The following is a 25,293-nucleotide window of genomic DNA, read 5'->3' as shown; positions in this document are numbered from 1 at the left end:
AGCGTAAGTCTTAGCCAAATAAACATTAAACTAAATTCTAAGAGCCTTTAGCCTTTAAACATAAAACCAAACACCAAGATTTACCACCGTTCCTAAAGTTAATATTATTGGTTTCCAAAATTCATCATAAGAATACAGTATTTCATTAGGAGTTATGCCAAGTATGTGTGTGTGTGTGTTATTTATACCAGTAAATTAATAAACTGTGTTGACTTTGGCTGGCTGCAGAGGGCTACTCGGCTGGCTATCCCGCCAGCACCTTAACACACGCCACTGGCTCCAAGGCCCTCAGTCTCTGCTCATCTCACTGTAGGCCATGCCAACATGAGCAGCAAAGAAGGATCAGGAGGTTCAGGAAAGGGAAGCATGGCAGTTCCCCACATAACCAGAGAAGGATCTTAATTCATCTGCCCCTATTATATTGCCCTGCTAATCATTTCAGCAGGAACTTGATGCAAACCATGACAAACAGGAGAGACTTGTGAGACTTCTTGGAGATATAACTGTTGAAAGTAAGAGCACAGTTTTTCCTCTCCATAGGATTTTAAGTGTTCCTGATGTGGAAGAGATATTGACTGACTCAAAAATTAAATGGAATGGTATTAGACAAAAGGTGTTACAGGTAGCTCAGGAGCTCTCAGAAGACGTGCATCAATTCCATACAGCCATTACTACAGAACTGAAGGAATATGTGGATGTTATCTCTTTTCAACACCTCATCAGAACATGATCATTTATCAGTATGGATGAAATTAAATAAATAATATTTACAGGAATATGAAATTAGTATCCTAATGCACAGGATACTAAGTTTGGAACTTGGAAACTAAAAATTACTACTGTTGATTACCTTCTGGGCGTGGCTCATTTAACTGGAGAGTTGATGCAGTTGTATATAACAGATGGGGAGATGGGGACATTAACACCCCCATTTGAAGTGAGCCAGTTTTTACATCAGGTTTGTGAAGGGTTTTCATTCATTGGCAATAGTGGACCTTATGCACTTTCTAAGAAGTTGTCTACCTTGAGACAAAGTCTGGCCAAAGTGGATAATATTTGGTTATGCCTTGAAAGTCAGAGGTTCAGAAATTCCAAAACATATGCTGACAGATGTGTTTTCAATTAAAACAGAAATGATTGCTCAAGATAAGGGCATTTGGTTTTTTCTATTTTTTTTATGTTTATTTTTGAGAGAGAGAGACAGAGAAAGCAGGAGAGGGGCAGAGAGAGAGAAACACAGGACCTGAAGCATTCTCCAGGCTCTGAGTTGTCAGCACAGAGCCAGATGTGGGGCTCAAATTCATGAACTGTGAGATCATGACGTGAACCAAAATCAGAAGCTTAACCGACTGAGCCACCCAGGTGCCCCAATAAGGGCATTTCTTAGAATACCATACTTCAGTTGTTATTCTCCTGAGAGATCAGTTTGTAAGACTATTATTTAGTATTTCGTTCAACTTTTTTGTGGCTTTTATATAGAAATGTTTTCAGTTGTACATGTTTTAAGATGTATATAAGCTGTACATAAAATTATCAAAACATATCATTTCTTATATCTTACTCATAAAAGAATGAATGCAAATTTTGCACATATGCTTATCTAAATTTTTGTTGGCTACCCTTCGTTGTTTATCTTAGGAATGTTAACATGCTTCAGAGAGTACTTTCTGCCATACCTATTTTAAATTGTGTGGTTTTTGGAATGATAATATTTAGTGGACATCATTTATAATTTAAAATGGTGATTTTGTTATATATTGAAAAGATTTCTTAGTTGTATATCTGAACTTGACTTTCCTGTTTAAATTTCTTGGTAATATTTTGCCAAGGCTCCCAAAATATTTTATTCCAAAGAACAAGAATTTAAAAAATTATTAGATTATCAGTGTACTTAATTTTATGAGGTGTTATATTGAGAATTCATATTATATTCTTGCACACGTTTAGGCAATTTTGAATCCATTTGAAATAACCTTTCAGAAAAATTGAAAAATACCCAGATTTTAGTTTTTACATTTAATTTTTATCCTTTATCACAGAAAGTCTGACAGTGAATTGGAGCTTATGTTGTAATATTTTCACTGGTATTTAAGTTTAATTGTATACTTATACATACATCTGAAAAAGCTTTTAGTAATGATTATTAGCAATTCCTTTGTTGTCATTATATTACATTTGGCATATTTCTTGGAGATACATTTATAAGAAATCACATTTAAATAATTTTAATGGCATTTGAAATTTTCCAAATACTAAGTTAATTCAAACATTTATAGTTGTCAGATTGTGTTTTTTGATAGTATAAAAAGTTGCCAAAGAAACTTTATCATGTATGCTTCAGGAAAAAGACAATTGTCAACACAGCTGGGAAAAACAATGATAGTCTCCAGTAATGTCTAGAATTGGAATTTGCCTGCTGAACTTAGTTATAGATTCTTCCCTGTGAGGTGAAACTGACTTGAGCATGACACTGTTAGCTGACAACCAGACATTTCCATGTGGTTGTGTAATTTTCGAGACTCTAGATACTGGATTTTATTTTTTTGGAAAGACTAGGTGCTCTGGGGGCACCTGGGTGGCTCAGTTGGTTAAGCGCCCAACTTCGGCTCAGGTCATGATCTCATGGTTCGTGGGTTCGAGCCCCGTGTCGGGCTCTGTGCTGACAGCTAGCTCAGAGCCTGGAGTCTGTTTCAGATTCTGTGTCTCCCTCTCTCTCTGACTCTCCCCTGTTCATGCTGTCTCTCTCTCACAAAAAAAAAAAAAATAAAAAAAAAAAAAAAAAAAAGACTAGGTGCTCTGTTTACAGGAGCCTGATCTTTTGAAAGCAAAATTTTCCAAAGAGAAAAAAAAATCATGGAAAGGAAAATAAAATATAGACATGCATAATAAATTTGGTCGGTTGGTTTGTTTTGATGGTAGTAAGATTTTTTAGTTTCCCTATTCAAAGACACACTGCTAAAATATAGTCTTATTACATAATTTTGTTTCTTATTCCACTTGAAGTTATTTATAATGTTAAAAATAAAATAATAATACATGGATTGATGAATGTCATACAGGTGTCTAAAATTGAGGTCTTTAAATAAAATATTAAAAAACAAAAAAAACAAGTTAATAGGTCAATGAATAGTTTTATGAATTATTTAAAAATATATACAATTCTGATAATTTCTAAAAAAATATACAAGTTCCTTTATAGAGACAGTTGTTTGTGATATTAGTTTATGATAATTTTAAGTAATATACATTCTTCTGAAAATGTCTTAGATAGTCATGGGTTACATTTGACCTTACTTTATCAATCTTAAAGGAACTTTTTCATAACCAAAGGAAGTTATTAGCCAGAGAATATTGGTCTTTGCTATAAAGTGAACATTTGTCTTGCCCTAGATTCATATGTTGAAAACTAATCCTCAGCATGATAGTATTTGGAGGTGTGTTTTGGAAAACCATGAGGGTGGAGATCTCATCAATGAGAATAGCATCCTCTAAAAGGGATTCTGGAGAGTTCCCTTGCCTCTTCTGCTAGGTGAGGATACAGCAAGGATTCAGCCTTTTATGAATCAGGATATGGTCCTCACCATACACTGAACATATGGGGAACTTGATTTTTGACTTCCATTTTCCAGACCTTTAAGATACAAATGTTATTTAAACCATCCATTCTATGGAACTGTGTTATAGCAACCCAAATGGACTGAAACAGAAATTGGTTCTAAGAGGTGAAGTGCTTCTATAACCAATACCTCAAAAACCTGGAGGCAGCTTTGAATCTGGAGAATGGGTGGAGCCTGGAAGAGTTTTGAAGTGATGCTAGAAAAAGGCTGCATTGCCATGGGCATAACTTTAAAAGTGATTCTGGTGACTGCTCAGAAAGAAAAGAACTATAGAGAAAGCCTCAAACTTGGAGAATATTCATGTAATCCTGAACTGAACATTGTTAAAAATAAAAGCAGTAAATGCCATTCCAGTGAGGTCTGATAGAACTGAGGAATGTAGTATTGGAAACTAAAGGCAAGGAAAACTTTGTTATAAAGCAGCAGAAATTGTGTTTGTGTTCTATTGTTTTGTGAAAGGTAGAACTTGTGAGTAATGAGGTGGATACTAATTTGAGCTATTTTTAAGCAAAATGTTGAGTGTTGGCTTGTCTCCTGTCTGCTTATAGTAAATTACATGAAGGGAGAAATGACTTAAAGATGGAATTGTTAAGGGAAAAAAAGGAAGGAGAACTTAAAACTTTGGAAAATCCTCAGCCTATCCATATTGCTAAATATGAGAACAGTAAGGGTCCAGAGACCAGGAGCTATTTTTCAAGACCATGGAAGGATGACTCCAAAGGCCATTCAGAGATCATCAGGTCTGTTGTAACCATCACAGGCCCAGAAAGCAAGGACCTGGGAGGAAGTGTATTTTCAAAGGAGGACTTGTGCTTTTGGAACCCACTGTTTGCACAGTGCCAGGTCAGGAGCCACCTCATGTTGTAGGCTCCCTTCCCACTCTGGCACCAGGCTCCTTTGCTGTCCCAGATATGATTTTGGTAGGCTCTAGTGCCATGATGGCCTCCTCTCAGGAGTACACAGGAAGCAAATTTGGCAGCTTCCTCCAACCTCAATCCTCACCAGCAAGCAGTGTGTAAAAGCCCAAGTGGGCATGTCTACCTTTACCTGGATTTCAAAAGATGGAGCCAGCAGTCAGACTCGTAGGACCCAGGCAGAGAGATAATATAGGGCTGTCCCCATGATCCCGGGGAGTGACACTGCCACCCCCGGGAGCTGTGAAGACAGATCAGTAAACCAAAGGGGATCATTCTTGAGGTTTAAGGTTTATTGTTATTTTTCAGCATTAGATTTGAGACATCTAGAACCTATTACTTCTTTCTTCTTTTTTCCCCCCTCTTGGAATGGAAGGTTTTTTTTTTTTTTTATCTTATATATGTCCCACCATTGTATTTTTTTTTTAATTTTTTTAACATTTATTTATTTCTGAGAGACAGAGTGCGAGCATGGGAGGGGCAGAAAGAGAGGGAGACACAGAATCTGAAGCAGGCTCCAGGCTCTGCGCTGTCAGCACAGAGCCTGATGCGGGGCTCGAACCCACAAACTGTGAGATCATGACTGAGCCGAAGTTGGATGCTTAACCGACTGAGCCACCCAGGTGCTCCCCACCATTGTATTTTGAAAGGATGTAATTTGCTTAGCTTTACAAGGTTCACATCTGGATAGCAATTTGCCTCAGGATGAATTGTACATACAGTCTTACCTGCATCTGATTTTGATGAGATTTTATATTTTAGACTTTTGAGTTGATGCTGGAACAAGTTAAGATTTTAGGGCTATTGAGATGGAATGAATTTATTTTGCATGTAACAAGGACATGAGTTTTGGGGAGCCAGGGCAGAATTATAGAGACTGTGCCCTCCCCTAAATTTATATGTTGAAACCTAATCCCCAGTATGATTATATTTGGAGGTGTGTCCTTGGGACGTGATCAGATCATGAGGACAGAGTTCTCATATGCAATTAGTGCTCTTATAAAAGACCCCAGAGAACTCCCTGAACCTTCTGCCATGTGAAGACCCATGAGAAGAAAGCCACTTATGAACCAGAAAACAGTCCCTTCCCAGATGTGAATCTGTCTGCAACTTGATTTTGGACTTGTAGTCATCAGAAATGTAAGATAGAAGTGTTTGTTTTTTAAGTCACCCAGTATGTGATATTTTTGTTATAGCAGACCAAATGGACTGAGATAGTATTCTGTCATGCATTCACCTCATCAGTTCACCTGAAAGCAACCCAAAACATCAGTACTTCCTTCTCCCCACCAGAATCCCAGAGCATACACCTATGCTACTTTTATTTTCTCTAAAGAAAACAAAATAAGTGTGCCTGGCTGGCTCAGTCGGTAGTGCATGAGACTCTTGATCTCAGGGTTGTGAGTTTGAACCGACACTGGGGCTCAAGCTCACTTAAAAAAAATTGAACAAAAATAATTACCTATAAAAATTTTAAAAAACACACAAAATATAGTACTTAAAAATATAACCAAATTGACATTTAACCTTTAATTAACTTAGATCAACAACTTTTGAACCTACTATTTAAACCAACTTTTAAATCTTCACTTTTTTTAATCAGAATATTTGCTCTCTTTCTTTTTCTTTCCTTGTTTCTGTTTCACTCTCTCACTGCCAGAATCCAGCTCCTGCCAGGTCCAGGGGCTCCTGAAGGATGGACGGTGTCGGCAAGGGAGGGAGTGAGAGCCCCAAGAGTCTTTCTGGTCACCAAGTAGGCGTCTCTGCCCTGTTGGTTTCTGTGTCTTTATTTATAGGTCAAACGTTAACATGGAATCAGAAGATGGAATTTTTACAACGGATAGTTCCCTGTGATAAGATGTTTTTTGGAAAATGTACAGAAACAGGTTTTACAGAAGTCTTCCAATTCCAGAACTGCCCCAATTATAGTGAGGTTGAGTAACTAAGAAAATAACAGGGTGTTCACCTTTAAATAACACTAAGATTAAGTCATAGGTTTGTAGATACTCTTATCTATCCTCATCATAGCTGCCAGGGTAAGGGAAGGTATTTGCGGAATGTAGGCCTTAGGGAAGGGGCTGCTATACATCACCAGTTAGCAAAGGTATATGTGGTAACTTATGTTCTGCTCTTATCTGTTCCTTTTCTCTAAGTTAGGCTCTTTGTCTCCAGACAAGACTTGATTTTCCAGTTATATTTTTTATGGCACCAAAGAGCCAACCATACTTTTAAAGAGTTTAGCTCATTTCAAATACATAGAATAACCTCTTCGAGTGCATTTACCTTTGTGTCTAGTTTCATGATTTCTTGAATAGCAAGGGCATGAGAGATATTTTTGGTTAGTTGATTTATATGTTGAGCTGTATGAACCTCTTGGACTAATGCAACGGTAGAAACAGCACTATACATGTAAAGGTCAATCTTTTATGAGTAAGGGTCATTAGCCTGTTCATAGCTCAAGCGAAAGTATGGAGGGAAACAGGACCTTCTGGAGACACGATGTCTGTTCCCATAATCAAAAGAAGAAGTTCCCACAGTAAGTTCCTTCACAAGGTGCAATCATCATACCAGGGCTGGAATAAGGGGACAAGTCACTCTTGATATGGATCAACAAGGTACCTTGGGGGTCGGTGCTCAAGCAGAAATAATTGAGTGGGGGTGGATATCGGTCGTCATCTGATTGGCAAGAGACCGTGCAAACTTGCTTTAGCTTCACCAGGGATTTCCTCGACTAGTGGGCTCAGAATGGCTCCCAACATCTCATTCTAAATTTGCTCCTTTTTCCTGTTCTCTTCATTCTTTATTTACTAGAAAAAATATAATAGGACAATAAGAAACTATGTACTTAAAAATCTACTATTGTAGTTTTATTGTTAAAAGGAAGCTTCTACCATTCTGTTATTGTTTTTAAAGGGGTATTGCTTCATTTATTTAGTTACTTGGACAGAAATATAGGTAAGAAAGATATTTTGCTGTGAAAGGAGTAACGAAGAATATGTTCTATCTGGAAACAATCTGTGTCAAGTACCCTGATGAAGAAATTTCACAAAATTTAATAATAAATGAATAGTCTCTGGATTATATTGAGAAAAACTCATTTGAGAGTTAGCAGAATTACCTTTTGAACACAAAATTTTAGAAAAAAGTTATAAATCATATCAGTCAGCATTATTGGATCTCTGAGAAACTGTATTAAATCAAGGTTACATATATTAAACATAAAGCATATCTATAACTTATTTATTACAAACCATACATTTCTATTTGTTCACATCAGTGAAATATAGATGAGATGGTGAAATGAATTAGTTATGAATCACTTCCTGTTGAATGAATGCTAATGTTAAAGTTATTGTTTTTTTTCATGATTTTTTTCCTTCAAATTCTAGAGAAAATGTCCTTTAATTTTACTTTAGCCTTTTTATTATATTATAGTCTTTGAACGTATATTTGTATTATTAGGTATTCCAATCTATTAGACCCTTAATAAATACACTCTTAATACCTATTCTGACCTTTAGCTCTGACAGCCTACTTTTTTTTTCTTTTTAAAGTGAAGCTTAACAGTTTAAAAATCAAAGATCACAGTATATGAAAACGAATACCCTCTGGTCATTGAGAAACGTCAACTAGCTAAGAAGGCAAGACGAAAGGGAAGGATATTCTAAAAATCACATAAAGTTATGATCAACTTTTCCTCTTAAAAATACTGACAATTATGAAAATCTTGTGTGTGAAGGCAAAGGGAAGCTACAAAGACAGTGAAAATTTGAGGGGCTGTAATCTTGGATTGGATGAAACTACAGAGTGATGATATGGGTGTTTGGGACCATTTTTCTTTTGAAATGATTGCCAATTCCAAAAGGGAAACCTGTGACAATGAGCTGAGCAAAGATTTTGCAGTCCCATGGGAGTTTGAGAGCCCACTTGAAATGAAGACTGTAAATTTCCCAAGCCATTTGTCATTATATATAGAATGGCTGTTGAAGGTTGGTTTTATTGTCTTTCATTAAAGAGTGTTGAATTTTATTTTGGAAGGCAAGTAATTTGCTGAAAAGTGAACTTGATCCCCTTGAGGCTTATATTTAAGTTTGTCAGTGAGACATTATAGAGACCTGACTGACTCTGGGTCAGGGGAGTGCTACAGTAAATGAAGCCCTTTTGGGAAACTCAGTTGAATGTCTGGTTTAGTTTGTTTTTTGGGGTTTTGTTTTGTTTTGCTTTTGGTTTTGTTTTTTTTTAATTCTTCTCTTTTTTGAGGAGGTAAAAAAATGTTTATTAAAAAATATTTTTCACCAAGAGGCAGTTAAAATTTATCATTTAAAACCCAGACCACTACTGAAAGAGAGAATGGGGGGCTAAAAACTGTAACATTGACAAAAGGACCAGGAGGGAGAAGGCCTAGGCAGGGGCAGCCCCAGGGGAGTGGGGTGTCTCCTCTTCTGAGGTCAGAAGAAGCAGCAGGTTGGAAACCCAGAGCATCTCCAGCCCCTGACATGGCCCAGTGCACAAGCCTCTCTAAGAGGGAACATAGCCAGAGGAGGAAACTTCAGTAGTGTGTGTTCATCACAGAGCTGGTTGTATATTCTCAGTAAACTCCCCATTGCTAAGGCTGTACCTTGTGGCCACTCTGTGAGAATGAAGTTTACTTTATACCATTTTCTTTCAGATTTTTTAATGTTTATTTATTTTTGAGAAAGAAGGACAGAGCATGAGTTGGGGAGCAACAGAGAGAGAATGAGACACAGAATCCAAAGCAGGCTGTTGTGAGAATTAAATTAGATAATTCATGTACAGTTCCTTACACTGACAAATAAAAAAAACATAAAAATGCTGATCACTATAACATATTTATGTCATTATTTTTATTAGTCTTTTATCTCTGACTTCGGAAAAATATATTACTATATTGACTTAGGAATGCCTCAGAACCTATTTGCCATGGAGTTGGAATGAGGAGAGAACTGTGGCTGGGAAAGACTTCCAGATCTGTGTGCCCTTGAAAAGCTCAATACTTAAATATATATTTAAAATGAGAGATTTTATTTAATGTCACAAAAATACCAACTTTATTCTTTTATATCAACTTCCTGTTGGTCTACTATAAGTTTAACTTTAGAGAAACTTGGATGGATTTATATATAAATTATAGAATGTTAAGTTCTCCTCTTTAACTTATAATGACTATATTAACATGATTAATACTGTAATGCCTTAGGCAAACAGCATCATTCTCTTCATTTTCACTTGCTCTAAAATTTATTGATCTACAGTGACCAAAAACTGACTACATATTATCATTCTCTTTGTAATATTTTCCACTAGGATGGAAACCATATTGAGTAACCTTCCATATTTATAAGGTTTTCAAACTCTTACCAACTGTAAATGGCTAATTAATTCCATAAAACATAACAACATGTTTTACAACCGAAGACAGTTCTAACACTGAATAAAAATCATGAAGACAATATAGAATAATTCACACAATCAAGAAATACCTCAGTCAAAACACATGTAAATTAGCTTGTAAATAGACTCACACAAATTAACACTTCTTTTACTTAGTAGATAATTTGAGTCTGTGCCTCTATGTCAAAATCATATTCTATCACAAATATGAGTTTGTGAATAATCCAATAAGCTTGCCCTGAGAGTTTTGAGATATTCTACTATACTCTAATTTGAATGAAAAAACTTCACATAAAATCAAACAAAAGCTTATGTTGGATTAACTGACCTTTAAAACATACATATATAAGCTTTGAGTTAAAATAATTCTCAACCTGGAAAATCATCTGGGGATATATGAATATTCACTTTTACAGATAATAAGAATTCAAATATTTAATATGAATTCTTGTCACATAATTCAATTTGATTCATGTGAACTAAATTTATTAGATGATTACATTTTCATTCAGTTATATACTTTAGTGAAAATATCTAATATTGTGTTTTTATAGCATCAATATGGTTCAGTCATTTATAGTCTCTCCTTATATATAATACATACATATAGCATACATATGTATATCCATATTATATATTATATTATAATCACATCTAGTAGATATATTTATAGGTAGATAATAAATATATATATAACATCATTGCATACCTATATTCACCGTATACATTATATAATACAAATATCTTTATTAGCTACATAAATTAATACATCTAATAAATGTATTGATGTCTAACATATATAAACATAGAGACAGAGAGAGAGAATTTAATACTGTTCAAAGTAAAGACAGTTCAGATAAACTGTATTTCCACACAGCATTATAGAAATGTTTATAATCTAATACAGTCTTTCTTAAACTTAGGCTTTTTATATATATATAAATATATATATATATATTTCATTTCTTTGAAATAATATTAATTACTACTATTGCTTTAAGAAATAGTTGGAGAATCATTGTGAGAACTTAAAGAAGCATCAATAATTGTGTCCCAAAAAAGTAAATAAAACATTTTATGCACAAGAATCAATACTGCTTCCCAGATCTAGATTATTTCCATGCTCTATAAACTCTGAGAAGATTGATAAAAATTCTTTAGTCTACTTTTCATAAAACATCATAAGCAAAAAATATTGTGTCATTTAAGCATAACAAACCCCATTTTACAGTTAATTTTGAATAAGAATCTGAGAATGAGAAAGCTAAAGTAATTTGTTGTATATTCGATAAAGTCAAGAACATAATTTAAACATAAATTTATTTATTTCTCATTAACCATTTTATTTCATCACAATATAATATTAATTAATACATTGATTAGAATCTTTCTAATAATTATGTGTGATACATACAGTACAACGTCTAAGGCAAAGATGACTATGTAATAATTTGAGAAAATTCTGATAGTGTACTATTCATATAAACTTACAAAAACATCTTAAATTGAATATGTTGCATAACTTTATATATTTTTTTAAATTATGACAATATTGTAACACAAACATATCTGTTATGCTTACCTGTGTGTGTGTGTGCATGTGTGTCGTGTGTTTGTGTGTATGTATATTTGTGTAGAGACAATGAGAGGGATAGAAAAAGAGTTATCAGTGAATTAAAATCACATCTCTGCCCTCTGTGGAACTTAATATTCTTGTGGGAAATATAGACATTTATAAAAACTAATATTTGGGAACTCATTTTTACATTCAGTTAAGTGACTTAACTGTATAAATGATGGGCAGAAATAAAACAAAATAATGAGAAAAGAGTGTGGCCTAAGAAATTGGCATTTTATATGGAGTAGTCCATAAAGACCTTTGGGACAAGAATTGCTCTGGATGATTGTGGTGGTCTGGGTGAGAATGGTAGTCTGAAAAGGCCTTTGTGAATTTGAAGAAATGAAACAATGTCATGAGATTATCTGGGGAAGATCGTTCTGGGAAGGAGAAATAACAGGTTCAGAGGCCCTGTGATTGAAGTCTGATAGATGCCTTCAAACACTGATAAGAGGCAATAGTGTCTGGAGGGGAAGGCGTGAAAGAACAAAACAGAAGCCCTATATGGGGCCGGGTAATGTAGGGCTTTGTGGGTCACTTTTGTGAATGTAGAATTTAGTTTGAAATAAGATATCTTTGGTGGGTTTTGAACAAAAAGTGTCATGTTCTGATATTTAGATGTAGATATAGCTATGGGTATAGATATAGATATAGATGATAGGTATAGATATATCGTCTTGGTTCTAAACATTCAAATCAATCATGATATTAATAATTAGCTTATATGAAAAACATTCTGATATTCATGCCAAAGTATTTTATAAAATAAAATTACATGCATTTTGAAAGTAGAATTAATTTTACTAATTTCACAGATGAACTCAGATTTTTTAGTAAACAGAATAAATTTTATCTCTTTAATTAGTTTCTTCCATTTTTCAAGCTATGTGTATTTGGTTGTAAATTCTACTTAGCATTATAAACATACTACTTTTAATCATGGATATAACAATACCTTCAGACTACATCTATGAAATGCCTCATATCTAGAATTATTATATTTTGAATTTGAAGAAACATGGATTGTGACATGAGCAACAAAACAATTTTAATAATTTGTCATTTTTTAAGTTTTCTTTTTTACCTCAAATAGTGAATTGCTCACATAATATTCTCTTTCTCAGTGTTGATTTTTTCATTCTTGTTGTGGGTCCTTAATATGTTTTTCATACTTTTTTTCTTCCCTTAATAAGGTTTAAGTTTTTAACTTAAGGCTTTCTTTCTTTTTTTTTTTTAATATTTTATTTATTTTTGAGAGAGAGAGAGAGACAGCATGAGCAGGGGAGGATCAGAGAGAGAGGGAGGCACAAAATCTGAAACAGGCTCCAGGCTCTGAGCTAGCTGTCAGCACAGAGCCCGATGTGGGGCTCAAACCCACAAACCGTGAGATCATCACCTGAGCCGAAGTCGGACACTCAACCGACTGAGCCACCCAGGCGCCCCAAGGCTTTCTTTTTTAAAGAAGTTTCAGTTTTAAAGAAAAATTGAGTGGTAAGTACAGAGTTCTCATGTACCTACCCACCCACCCCCACACACATAGTTTTACCTGTTAATGGTCTCTTTCATTAGTGTTATATGCTTATTTACAGTTGATAAGCCAATATTGACATTATTTTAACCCAAGTCTATAGGTTACATTAGGGTACACTGTTTTGGTGTAGGTTCTAAGGGTTTTGACAAATATATAATAGCATGTATCCAGTATATCAATACCATACAGAATAGTTTCACTGCCCTGAAAATCTCTTTTGCTCCATTTATTCATTCCTGTCTTTTTTCTTTTTTCTGTCCCTTGTCTGTTCCCACAACTGATGATCTTTTTACTGTTTTCATAATTTTGCCTTTTCCAGAATATCAGAGTTAGAATCATATAATGTGAATCTTATCCAATTGTCTTCTTTCATTTAGCAATATGCACTTAAGTTTCCTCCATTTCTTTTCATAGATTAATAACTCATTTCCTTTTTTTATCACTGAATAATACCCCATTGTATGGGGATGTACCACAGTTTTATCTGTTCACCTATTGTAAGGCATAGTGATTGCTTTCAAGTTTTGGCAGTTTTGAATAAAGCTCCTGTAGATATCCATGTGCAGGGTTTTGTGTAGACATAATTTTTCAACTCCTTTGAGTAAATGCTAGGGAGCACAATTGCTTGATCATACGGTAAGAATATATTTAGTTTTGTAAGAAACAACCAAATTGTCATCCATATTGGTTGTGCCATTTGCATTCCCAGCAGCAGTGAATGAGAGTTCCTGTTGCTTCACATCATCAACATTGACTTGTTGTTAGGGTTTTAAATTAGCCATTCTAACAATTGTATTGTGGCCTTTCATTGTTGTTTTAACATACAGTAATCCAATGACACATTACTCATCATATGTTTAAAAGATTAGTGCACTCACTATTCTATAATTTAGTGATATAGAACTTTACTGGAATGTCACTACTCATTTTGGTGGGGACAAGAGTAGCAAGAAACAAGTAAATAACTAGTATAAGATGCTGTTATATATTCTAATATAGCATAGTATCTAAGACTTTATAACGTATAACCTAAATAATGATAAATTCTATAAAGAAAATAAGTCTGGCATAAGGGAAAAAATGCAAATAAGCCTCTGGATGACTCTCTGTAGGTCAAAAAAAGGGGACTCTGATAGTGGTATGGGCTAGAGTGTTAGCTGGAGTTACTAAATAATGTTTATAATTTAAAAGGTTGGCTTAGTATGTGGTATGAGAAAGGGATAAATCAAAAACTAATCCAAGGTTTTTGGCCTGAGCAAATGGTTATGTGGTGTTGCTGTTCACTGAGATGGGAAAGCTTATAGCAAGATGATGAGGAGGAGGAGGAGGAAGAGGAAGATTGGCAGTATGTTAAGGTTTTATGAACACTAAAAATTTAGTATAAAGTCACAAAAAGTACTCATAAATTTAATCATTATTTCTCATTTTTCTCATTCAGTCTAACACCTCCTAGAGTAACAAGACTAGAACACAGTTTTACTGTAGAAATTCAAATTATTTAACTGCTTGGAAAAAACATAGGGACCAAGGAACTTCAAGCTGTTTCCTTGTCTACTTATTCACATCTCTTGCCAAGAGTGGTTTAATATCCAGATGCTTGCAAAGAGAAAAAAGAAACATAAAAAAAATCCTCCAGTGTATCTAAGACGTGAAGATGCAGCAACACATTTTCATCTTTGCATTTCCAACTATTTCTTTTATGAAGTTTCATTCACACTGTTTAAACATAGATATCTCTTCAGTTAAAACTTTTGGCGTACTGTATTTAGCATAGTTCTATATTTTCTGCCCACATTTAATTCCATTCTGTCTCAAATTTACATTTTAACAAGATCATTCTGGCAGCTGCTACTGGAGAATACATTGGAGTTCCAAAAACGAATGCATAGACTCACATTAGAGGTTGTTGGACTGGTTGAGAGGTAAATATCAGAAAATACTCTAATTTAATGTTGACACTGAAGAGGTAGATAATTTCAGTACAGCTAATGATCATTTGGTTGTGGGTGGTAAAGAAAGGAAAGAATAAAGGATGACGCTAGGTTTTTGACCTTGAAAAACTGCATAAATGGGAAAAAACTTTATAGACACATTAAATTTAAAGAATCTTTACAAAATGGAATTTATCACTCATTTGGCATTTCACATTTCAAAGGACACAGTGAAAGGTTATTTGAAAAGAAAACAACAAATATCTTGAATCTTGGTTGGCTTTAAAAATATTTTTCAGACATTATTTCTTTTTATTTTCATTTATTTCTATAAGTGACTTTTGCTAATAGAAATGAACATGTTTCTTAGGTATCTATATTATTTGTATGTTCATAGCTTTTGTGGAAAGTTGCAAGAATGAATTAGTGATACATACCTTATTTCTCTTTTTGTTTATTGTTTGGTTATTAGAAAAAAATGTTCTAAAATATTATTTTCTTCTTTGTCTTCCCACATATAATTCTTAACCACATGCCATTTTTTGAATGAATATTGCTTTTAATCAATTTTGTTAAGAAAATGCTATCTATATTTAAAACCTACTTTTAAATTGAGAATATATATAAACACACATATATATTCATATATATGTAAATTCTAGAGCATTCCAACTAAACATGTGGCATAAATATATCCTACAATCTGTGTAACATTTCAATTTTATATATCATCCTGTTATATTATTAATAAGATCGTCACTTTTTTCAAATGCATAGTTTCTGTTGAACAATTTCAAGTAACCTTTATTCTTATCTCCTCCCTGAAAAAAGCAACCAGGATAGGAGATAAGTCTAAACCCCAATTTATTTAGATTACTTCTGAGTATTTCTAGTAGGCGTCACTATTGCAAATAAGCCTACATTCTCTTTCGAAGATCTGGCCGTCCTTGAAGATCTACTCAGAACTTGATTTATCCATATGTTTACTTTATTTGTTTATGTGTTTGTGTATTTATCTATGAGTCTATTTTGGTATTCTTGAAGTCATTTCACTTAAGTGTTTCTCCTGTGTAACTATACATATGGTGATCTTTGGCTACCTTATTCGGAGAATATTGATGGGACAGTTTTGCTGTATGTGGAAGAAACTCCCCTTTGAAGGTTTAAATATGAAATGTCTATAAGTCATTGTTAAAAACTACCGAATGCCTTTTAATATTCTCTGCAATAAGTGCACAAACTTTACAGGTAAAACTTTTTATAGCAGCAGCATTTCCAGTGGTAAAAGATTGGAAACAACTTCTTTGGAATCTTGTGACTTAACTTTCGCATAACTATGGCTTTATTGTTACCATTTAAATTACTAAGACATAATGTGTAGTTCAACACATTTCGATTTTGTTTTTCCCCATAAGAAATAAACTTAGTAGCTTTATTTTCCATCAATTGCATTAAATATAATTAGCCTTAAATATATAATTACCAAGCCTTCTTTTCAATCAGACCTCTATAAACTTGTACCAAAAAGTGGTTGTGATTCTGTGTACAATATCTAAAGTGTCATTATGACCTAAAAGCTTTGTGCCTTTTATGTACTTTAGCCTGAAACGTTTGCTGCTACTATTACATTTTGCAATTACAGTGAAGTGAGGCAGAAAATAGCAGTTCAAAAAATGTATTCAAGTAATGAAGTTTGAACCATTAGTTTCAAGGCTGTTGTTATTTTAGTAAATATTTAATCTTCCTAGCAGCATGGGTTCCTAATTGATCTTTAAGTATTATTGTTCCTGGACATTTCTAATCGACTTCTAATTGCTATATTAAGGCAGTTAGCAAATAAAATGTAATGGATGGAGGAGACTTCTACAGTACACTAAATCAACAAAATATCATAAAATTTAGAATTCATTTTTGTCATTGAACTTTGAAAAGGACTACACTAACAATGACAAATATGCTCATCTCTCCAATATTGAAGTCTTCTACCAATCTAAAGAAAAGTATAGATAATTTATTCCATTTATGTCAAATTAAATGTCACATGTCCAGTAAATTTTAAGATGCTTTAAAATCTCTTCAGAATAGTTCCTTATGTATTCCTTTGTGAGAGCAGGTGAACCACTTTCATTCATTTATGAGGAGTTTATTGAGCATCTACATATTATGTAAGGTACTGTAAACTAGAGAAACACAACACAAAGTCTCCCATTTATTGCTAATAATAGTTACATAGACACATGGAAGCAAGTCTTACATCTCGCATTAAGATCCATTTCTACCTTTCCTTACATGCTTTAGTGTTAGAGATTTTCCACCATCTGTTACTCTCCACTGTATGCAGTTGTTATAGTTACTTAACACTTGGAAAATGTGACACTCTTTTCCAGAGAGTTTCTAACTATTACATTATTATAGAAGTTTTCATTTGGCTCATCCTGGATACAGTCTTTCATGGACATTTTTTTTTCTTTCGTGGATAAGCGCATTATGGACTTAGTCAATTATAGCAATACCTCGGTCTTTTTTACGCAATTACCAGAAAGGAAGGTTTTTGTTTTGTTTTTCCTAGGGTTATAATTTGTAGGGATAGAGTGACTGGAACCTAGTTTGACACCACATATAAAATATCACTTGAGAACAAACATAGCACAGAAGGAAAAAGACCTGAGGGCACAACTAGAGAGAGGAGGTCCTGGTGATTTGGTTTCTGCTCTTGTATTCAGCTCTACTTGAAGATTATAAAGCACTCTACTTCCCAGTTTTATGAGTGAATCTGTGTGTTTGCTTATTTTTAAAGCCATTTTTCGTTATATTTTTTGTCACATAAAATAGATTATTTAATGAAATAAATAAATTAGTTTGGTGCTAGGTTGTTGGCAATGACTCGTGAGATTTTCGAAAGTACATTGTGTTAGGGGTAGGAGGGCAGGAGATTTTGTGTTTCCTATTTAGAAAGTCAGAAATCCTCATCAAAGTATCAAATACATGGCTATTGAAAATTTTGTTCTTTCTTGTTGCCTAGATAATTAATTATTAATGCTAAAGGCTGTGATGATATCAGATAAAATATCAGGGGGATTCAGCAAGAACCCGTACAAAAGGGACAAACGATAGTCCTGGCAGATTTGAAATGAGAGACAGATTCTGCCCTCATAGAAAAGACAATATGCCTAAGTTCATGAGCCAAGATGTTGGAGACAGGTTCATGTACCTTGTAGTGTTTGAAAAGTGGAATTATTTTTCTAAAATTCAAGTTGATAAAGGAAAGGTAAGGGAGCTAGAAACAATAGCCAATGTGACTAAGACCCATTTAAGTCATTTCCTTGGCTACTGCAAAACTCCATTATAAAGAGTAAGTCACCAGTGTGTTTTCTGTGTCCAAGAGTTTGTTTTTTTTAGATTTTACCTGTAAGTGAGACCGTATAGTATTTGTTTCTATCTGATGAAAAGGGTGAAGGGGGTCAAAGGAATAAACTTCCAGGTATTTCAGGTAAGTGAGGTTATGGATGTTAACTAAATTTATTGTGGCAATCTTTTCACACTAAATACATACATCAAAACATCATGTTATATACTTAAAAATAATAATTAAACAGAAAAAAATGAGTAAACCATTAGGATGTGGCTTAAAAGAAGAGGAAAACTATCCTATTTTTTTAATGAAATGGCCAAAATTAACTGTGGCGAAGGTAGCAGTCACTTAACTTCAGGCAAGGAAAGTGAGTAGCACATTGATATCTATTATTTAAGGACAAAATCCTAAAGATAGATCTTATTTAAAGATAACAAAATTTAAATTTTGACTACTAACAACACATGGATTGGAATAAAGAATGAGAATTGACAAAATGCCTACTAAAGTATTTCAGGGGGTCACAATGTGTCAAATGTAGGCTGGCATGATGAGTGACTGTGCTTGAAAACAAGGCAATGCAGGGGCACCTGGGTGGCTCAATCCGTTAAGCGTCCGACTTCTGCTCAGGTCGTGATCTCACAGTTCGTGGGTTCGAGCCCCGTGTCAGGCTCTGTGCTGACAGCTAGGTCAGAGCCTGGAGCCTGTTTCGGATTCTGTCTCCCTCACTCTCTGCCTCTCCCCTGCTCACACTGTCTCTCTCTCAGAAATAAATAAAACATTAAAAATTTAAAAAAAAGAAAGAAAAGAAAAGAAGGCAATGCAGAGAAAAGAAGAGGAGAGAGAGTGAGAGAGAGAGTGCTGATGTCTTCATCAGAGCCCTGGTAGCTCTGCTCTGCTCTGGCTTCCTAACTGTGGAAACATATGAACCGAGCCCTGACCCCCACACTCCACACCAGGCAGCCTCAGTTGATAACATTTGACACACAGTAAAAAAAAAAAAAAATCATAAAAGCTTTTACTGTCAGCTCTCTAAATATTTATTTATTTTTGTCATCAAGATTTCCTTTCTTGAATACTTGAAAATTAGAGGAACCTTTAATGTCTGATCATGGAGAAATGATAGAAATTCAAGGATAAGCTATTAGATTGACATTGAGCCTGGAAGGAAAGCACATATTTTAAAGATAGGTTTCATTGTTTCTTGAAGTATAAGAAGTCCGAGTGTAAATACCTATCTCTAATATCAATAGTACTTTTACTTAAATTAAGTTTTCTTTTGTTTTTTGTAAATGAGTTTGATTTTCCCAAGATAATTTTGTTATGTTTAAGTGTTTAAGATGACTCACCCATGACTTTATTTGGCTTTCAACATGTTTCATAAATTCTACAAACATGTTAGTTTATTTTAAACTGTCTCATTACATTGTTAACTTTTTTAATATCATTACTGAAGAATTAATTATTTTTTACTTTGACATAACTAACAATAGTAATAATACATTTACTGCATATGAATCATACTATTTCAGAAAAATAATTTAGTGTTTGATTTTCTTTGTAATTAAACTTCATAACTTCAATATAAATATGTAAAAGGGATTGCAAAAAGATTGTTATTCTCTTTATTAAGTTAAGCATCACTTTTGTTTTTAATCCTGAATGAAAATTTTTACTGATTTTACAGGCATTAATAATTGTGAGCAAATCATGTGATTAAAGCTATTAGTATTCATTTAAAAAATATACACAATTAGAAAATAGTTAATGGTTGTTTTCTCATTTCATTTGAGGTCACTGAATATCTGAATTTGGTTGTATTCCGCTATTTTTTTTCCTTTGAAACTGTGAATAGTAGTTAATTGTTAATGCCCTCTTCATTTTAGATTTATATTTTGTCATACAAAAATGGATAATCAAAAGTTTCTAGAAATGTGACAGTATATTATTTTAATAAAATATTCTTCTTTGTGATATATTAACTAATTCAGTAGATTTTACTAAACTTGAGTTGAGATTCATGTTATCAAGTTAGAAATTCATTATTATATTACAGCTAAAGTAGTTTATGTTCAATTTAGGGAAGCTTTGAATACCATAAATCAGAAATGATGAGATGGTCATACCCATTGACTACTGGAGTCAAGATAAATCTACTTTTCACTGAAATTGCTTATTAAATCTGGTCAATTTCTAAGAGGTAATTTATTTCCTCATTATAGTAGTGATGAGAGTAGTAGCTACAGAACTGTTTAATTATGAAAAAAATACATGCTGAATAACTGGCTAATTAAAGTCACTAAACTTCTTGATGTTTTTCCTAATTAAGCCTGAGGGAAATGGAGGGGGTATTTCCAATTACCATAAACCATGTAAATACACTGATTGCTGCAATTTGAAGTTTGTCTTTACATTTAAGGATTTAGAAGTCATGGTGCAACCAGATTAATCTGATCAGATCATTTATTTTTATATAAATAAATAAACTATTAAGTTTACCTCAAAAGTATGTAATTTTGAAAGGACAAAAAGTTAAAAGAAGAAGGAAAGGATGGTTTCTGAGTGTAAGACCCATGACATGAGAGATAATACAATATGACTCTTTAAATTGACAGTAACATAAGGTATGGTAAGAATTTTTTTCACTCTTACATAGAGCAAGAAATATAAACTTGGTCCTTGAAATAATGAGGATAGAGGAAAGTTTCCAAAATAGGAACAAAACAAAATCATGTTCTTGGTAAGAATATACCAATTACAGTTAATTATTTTCAATTACAGTTAATTATAAAGTGACAGGTGGTAGACCATTCAATTGGGAAATTTTAATAGTTTTTATTTTATTTTATTTTATTTTATTTTATTTTATTAAAAGATTTTTAATTTTTTTAGCTTTATTTATTTTTGAGAGACAGAGAGAGAGCACATGGGGGAGAGGCACACATAGGGGGCGGCACAGAATCTGAAGCAGGTTCCAGACTCTGAGCTGTCAGCACAGAGCCTGATGTGGGGCTGGAACCCACGAACCATGAGATCATGACCTGAGCTGAAACCAGATTCTCAACTAACTGAGCCATTCAGGAACCCCTTTAGTAGTTTTTAAAATTTACTACAAGTATGAATGAACATTTTCTTTAGTGAAAATAATCTTGGTGGAAATATGTAAGATTAAATTTTAAATATTTTAATTGATTGATGATTGATAAATACATATTTATACAGGCATGCCTGCTTTATTATTTTGCTTTATTGCACTCCACAGATAGTGCATTTTTAACAAACTGAAGGTTTGTGGTAACCCTGCTCCTAACAAGTCTGTCAGCACCATTTCTCCAACAGCATTTACTCACTTTGCTTCTCAGTATTACATTTTAGTAATCCTTTCAATATTTCAAATGTTTTTATTATTGTTTTTTATGGTGATCTGTGATCAGTGATCTATGACGTTAGCATTACAGTTGTTTTAGGGCACCATAAACTATGCCCATGTAGAACAGTGAACTTAATTGGAAGGAAAATACACACACACACATACACACACACACACACACACACACACACACACACAAGATGGGCCCAAAGTTAGGTTTATTGGGCCACAAAGTCATATCGTGAATGCAAAGGAAAGGTTCTTGAAGGAAATTCAAAGAGCTACTTTAGTGAACACACAAGTGATAAGAAAACAAGACAGCCTTATTACTGAGATGGGGAAAGCTATAGTGGTCTGGATAGAATTTCAAACCAGCCTTATAATCCCTTTAAACCAAAGCCTAATCCACAGTAAAACCTTAACTGTCATCAATCCTGTGAAGGCTGAAAGAGATGAGGAAGCTATAGAAGATACAGAAGTTAAGTCTGAAGCTACCAGAGGTTGGCTCATGAGGTTTAAGGAAAAAAAAAGTATTACAATAAAGTGCAAGGTGAAACAGAACTGATGTAGAAGCTGCAAAAAGTTATTCCACAAAATTTAGTTAAGATAATTAGTGAAGGTGCATACACTAAACAACTGATTTCAAAGTAGATGAAACAGCCTTCAGTTGGAAAATGCCATCTAGGACTTTCATAGCTAGAGAGGAAAAGTCAATATCTGGCTTAAAGTTTCAAAGCTTCAAAGGGAAGCCTTGCTCTTGTTAGAGGCTAATGCACCTGGCCACTTTAAGTTGAAGCCAACGTTCATTTACCTTTCTGAAAACCCTAGGGATCTTAAAAATTATGCAAAATCTATTCTGTGCTCTATAAATGGAGTAACAAAGCATGGATGACAGCACATCTTTTTACAACATGGTTTACTGAATAGCTTAAGCCTGATATAAAAACAAACTGCTCAAACAAAACAAAACAAAAACATTATTTTCAAAATGTGACTGCCCATTGACAATGCACCTGGTCACCCAAGGTGTGATGGAGATGTACAGTGACATCAGTGGTGTTTTCCTGCCTGATAACACAGGATCCATTCTGTGGCCCATGGACCAAGTAGTCATTTCAACTTTTAAGTCTCATTATTTAAGAAAGACATTTGATGAGACTATAGCTACCATAAAAATTGGTACCTCTGATAAATCCTTGGAGCAAATTGAAAACCTTCTGGTAAAGAGTCACCATATTAGATGCCACTAAAAACATCCATGATTCATGGAAAGAAGTCAAAACATCAACATTATCAGCAGTTGGGAAGATGATTTGAACCCTCATGGATGACTTTGAGAGATTCAAGACTCCAGTAGAAGAAAAAATTGCAGATGTGGTGGAATTAGCAAGAGCTAGAATTAAAAGTGGAGCCTGAATATGTGATGGAATCGTTGCCATCTCATGATTAGAATTTTAACACATGAAGAATTCTTCTTAGAGATGAGCAAAAAAAGTTGTTTCTTGATATGCGGTCTTCTCCTGGTAAAGATGCTGTAAAGATTGTGGAAATGTCAAAAAAGGATTTAGAATATTACATTAGCTTAGTTCATAAATAAGTGGCATGTTTCAAGAGGATGAACTCCAATTTTGAAAGAAGTTCTACTGTCAACAGTCAAACAAACGGCATTAATGCTATAGAGAAATAGTCCATGAAAGGGAGAGCCAATCAATGCAACAAATTTTATTGTTGTCCATTTTAAGAAATAGCCACAGCCACCCCAACCTTCAGTAACCACCACTTGGATCAGGCTGTAGCCATCAATATGGAGGCAAGACAAGACCGTCCACCAGCAAAAAGATTATGACCCACTGAAAGCTTAGGTGATGGTTAACACTGTTTAGCAATAAAATATGTAAATAAGATAATACATTTTTTTAGACAAAATGGTATTGCACAGTTAATAGACTACTTATAGTATAAACATAACTTTTATATGCACTGAATACTAAAAAAAATTCTTTTGACATATTTTATTTCAATATTCTCTTCATTGCTCAGAGATATTAGCTAAATCTCTTACTATGGAAAATTCATTGTAAAATAGTAAGTCTCATGGAGAACAGTTAAAAGATAATTGGGTTATTCTTATCAAGAGAAGTTAGACCTGAACAAGGTTTGAAATCAAACTGACCAGATATCCAGTTTCAGAATTTGTTACTCATATCAATTTGAAAAAAAATAGAAAAATAAAAGATTAGGTTCATAACATATTATTTCCACTAGTGGAAAAGCAATGATAGCTACAGCATAAGTAAGTTTAATTTCATAATGTGTGGCTTATTTAAAAATAACCAATAATATTTTTCTCTTGGGCAATACTATAAATATAATGAAATACAGAAGAGATTTGTACTTGAACATTGTTACTTTTTTTTCTACCACATTTGTATAAAAGAATGAATATTTCCACTACTAAATTTCATTTTCTTTTTGTGTGCTTATTTCTAATTTATTATGGGATATTTCTTGATATGTAAATTAATATTTAATGAAAATAACTCATGGGATAAGTAAAAATGAAATTAAAATAATTTTGTTGACATGACAACCCTATTAATCTATTTTGGAATATTTTTATCACCATTTTCATCCATTTAAAAGTATCTATTTAGGGTTCCCCATCACTAGGGATTATAATAGGACCGAAATTATGATTAAAATTATCAAACAATTAAACAAGAAAAAATATTAATCTGTTGGCAAAGAGTTCACCAATCAGATGAAAGAAGTAAACCAACTGTGTTGAAGGAAACTGTACCCATTGGTTATTCAATTAGATCTAATCATAAACACAACTACTGTCTCAAATGTAGGCAATTTGTTCAACATTTTTTTTTTTAAATGTTTTATTTATTTTTATTTCTAGGAGAGAGAGAGAGACAGCGTGAGCAGGGGAGGGTCAGAGAGAGAGGGAGTCACAGACTGAAACAGGCTCCAGGCTCTGAGCTGGCAGTCAGCACAGAGCCCGACGCGGGGCTTGAACCCACGAACCGCGAGATCATGACCTAAGCGAAAGTCGGACGCTTAACCGACTAAGCCACCCAGGCGCCCCCAATTTGTTCAACATTTTTGATTGAAGAAGATTGTATTCAGGATTAATTACATCACTGACATTCACAGTTGTTTTTTGCTGTCCAAATATTTAATCTGGAAGAGACCTTGGTAAATTTTACCTCAAGGAAGTACTAGAGATTTGCAAAGCATGTTTAATAAACACTAACAAATAGAGTCACAGACTACTAATCTGATCTTGTGTTTGAGATGGGATCCCTAAGGCAATTTGCAGTGTCCAGAGTAAAAAGAAAATTAGAACTAAAGCATTGTTTTCACATTTTACAAGTCTAAAATGCATGAATAGTCAATATTTTCACTCATTCAATTTCATTTATAGAAACCGCTAGAGATCTAGAGATTGTGTGTGTGCTACAAGGACTATGTTGACCATTTTGTATTGCTTGTATATGTTAACACAATGCATTTTGTCTCCACTTATCATTTTATCACAT

The 25,293-nt window shown here is 33.7% G+C and overlaps 1 pseudogene; it reads left to right on the top strand.

Moving 5' to 3' along the window:
- Nucleotides 1-324: 324 nt before the first annotated feature.
- LOC120246726 lies at nucleotides 325-23,591 on the top strand (annotated as a pseudogene).
- Nucleotides 23,592-25,293: the final 1,702 nt, after the last annotated feature.

Source organism: Hyaena hyaena, unplaced genomic scaffold (genome assembly GCF_003009895.1).
Source record: "Hyaena hyaena isolate Hyena2069 unplaced genomic scaffold, ASM300989v1 scaffold_486, whole genome shotgun sequence".
Taxonomy (NCBI): Eukaryota; Metazoa; Chordata; class Mammalia; order Carnivora; family Hyaenidae; genus Hyaena; species Hyaena hyaena.
Note: the sequence above shows the minus strand (reverse complement) of the source record. Positions and strands in the feature narration are given on the sequence as shown.